Consider the following 2,810-nt stretch of genomic DNA (forward strand, 5'->3'; position numbering starts at 1 on the left):
TTTTCTGTTTGTCCTAGATGAGGACATCGAATCATACACCTTTATGCACCGTTCCTTCAATACAACAACTGTCAAGACCGAACGAAACTCCCCATTACAATTTACAAGAACATAAACCTCATCTGTGAGGTGCCAATGCAGTCCACCAGGTATACCAAGCCTTTTGATAGTGCCAACGATTTTATTCTCATATTCAGGAACATTACTGCATTGTCAATGTATGTTTTGAAAAAACAATTAGTAGTGGTATATCGATATTTAGAATGACTATGATGCTTCGACCTCTTCCGCAAATAGTATAAAATGGCATCCACATGCTGCACAGATGTATCAACAAGTGTATTTTTGTATCAATTTATTTGTATGTATTCATGTCTTAATCAAAAGATAAAAGTCGGCATGGATTTACCTCATCAGTCCAGCATTTATTGGGTTGAGACATTACGTAGAACCAATCCTTGTTCTTTGGAAATGTAACTACAAAATCAAGTTGTTTGAACTCAAGATTTGAGCAATTGGCTAAGTAGTGATCATCCTTGTCTCTTCTGCATTTGTGTAATCATTATAAATAATTATTTAGTGGACAAAAATAAGAAATACTAATAATAGTTGAACGACTTTACTTTTTTGCATGATACTTGTAAAGACCCTCATCTATCCATTGCGAGAAGGATGACATTAGTTCAGTTGAACCCTCCCCGTCAATGTTAAAACCTTCAAATGAATATTGTTGCTTCATATCACAACTAACGACTTCAACTTTCTTCTCTTTCTTTTTCTCTTTCTTTTTCTCTTTCTTTTTCTCTTTCTTTTTCTCTTTCTCTTTATCTTTTGCTCTCTTTTTCACTTTCTCCTTCTCCTTTTCTTTCTCTTGCTCCTTCTCCTTCTCTTCCTCCTCTTTCTCCTGCTCCTTCTCTTTCTCCTTCTCTTCCTCCTCCTCGTCCTCCTCCTCCTTGCCTTTTGGGTTTGAGTGTGATACTGGAGCAGTAGTCATTGATTTTTTTCTTTCACTAATTATAGATAGTGATTGGGAAATAAATTTTTTCAACCTCCTACACTTCAAAGGCTGTGAAATCTTCTTGGATGTATGGACATCAATATTATAAGTCATTTCCTTAAAAATATCAGTGAGTTCTTTAACACGACTAATAAAGTAATCATGTTGTTGTTCACATTCTTCGTATAGACAAAAAGAGCATTTGATGTTAGAAGAGGAAGCAACACCAATAAAAGATTGAGATGTTGTCATGGATGAAGTTTCTTGTATCATTTCATCTACAAGGTAAATAAAAAAAAGGTTGAGAGCTTACAATTGATTGTAAAATAATAATGGATAGCAATTTATACTTATGTTGACACATGGATATTATGTTGCCACAAATGTATCTTTTGTTGCCACAAATGAATCTTATGTGGCCACAGATGAATCTTCTGTTAGTACAGATGACCATTTTGTTTCCCTAATACATAGGTGATATGTTCCAACATATGCCCACTTTGTTGGAATATATACCAATATATCACTAAAATGTAACAACATACGACACATTTTCAATAAATGAAATATATGTTGAACAATTGAACAAGATTATATTTCTAAAATCATATGAACAAAATGGTCACAAAAAGAACAACAAAAGCAACAAAAAATGATTTTTCACTGAATGTTAACAATACATAGACATTTCCTCAAAATTAGGGCTTTTTTGGATTTGTTGATTTTCTTTCAAAAACAATGAATAATAGGTACCATTACACGATTATTCAATTTTCACATCTATAGAACGATTTATTGTTCATTAACCCAAGAAAAAAGCTTAGTATTGTTCGAAAATTGTAAAATCTTTCGAAAAATGACTTACCCATTTTAAGTCGAACACAATCTTTAGTTCAGAAAGAGGAAAGAGTCACGACCGAAGATGAGGAGAAAGATAAGATAATGGGGGAGAATATTTGTTTTGATAGTCGAATTTTCGGATTTTCTAAGGAAGAAGAAGAAGAGAAGAAAGAGTGTTGGGAGAAGAAGAGAAAATTCTATTTTCTCTTACTTTTTTTTCAAATGGTTTGGATAAAATTATAAAAGTTGAAAAATGAAGTGTTTTTTTGTATTTTATAAAAGATTAGAAAGTTTTGAAAATGTTAATTTGGTCCCAAATTTACTTAATTACATTTTAGAGTGAATTTGACCCTTTCTTGGTCAAATTCTCACCAAAAACAAAACTCTAACTTAACTGACACCTTTCATTTAATTTTCTCAAGTTACCATAACTCCATAAATTATACAACTTCAAAAAATCAAGTACAGAAGCATAACAATGTAACTGACAGGCATAAATGCTAAACGAAGTAACACAATCAAATAGTGGGGCAAAGGAATTACCTTTAATTCTTTGCGAAATCAAACCAATATACCTACTATATATATAAACTGCTAATTAAATAAACAAACAATTGTGTACACGATTCGGATCAATATCACCAAAATAAAAGTCAATCAATCGAATCAAATTAGCCCATAATTAAGCTCATACACCAATAAACTATAGGATTACAATATTCAACCATCACAACAAGATCTTAACAAGGCATAAAGGAACAAGTCTAGAAAGATCAGAAAATCACAGGTAGTAGTTCGTACACGAGATTTAGAGCGATTATTTACTATTCACATAGAGCAAGCATGTGATAATATTTCTATAAAGTAAAAGGCAAGTCTGAGAAATATGTAAAGTAAACAAACCCAAATTATATAAGCCTTGTGTCGGCCATACCTTGTCTGAATGGTGCTCATCTCGCCGTTACTACACCAT

The 2,810-nt window shown here is 32.3% G+C and overlaps 1 pseudogene; it reads right to left on the bottom strand.

The window, feature by feature from the left end:
• Positions 1 to 376: 376 nt before the first annotated feature.
• Positions 377 to 994, bottom strand: LOC125828769 (uncharacterized; annotated as a pseudogene).
• Between the last annotated feature and the right edge of the window lie 1,816 nt (positions 995 to 2,810).

The sequence above is a fragment of the Solanum verrucosum genome, unplaced genomic scaffold (assembly GCF_900185275.1).
Source record: "Solanum verrucosum unplaced genomic scaffold, falcon-dt-bn FXZP01000242.1, whole genome shotgun sequence".
Taxonomy (NCBI): Eukaryota; Viridiplantae; Streptophyta; class Magnoliopsida; order Solanales; family Solanaceae; genus Solanum; species Solanum verrucosum.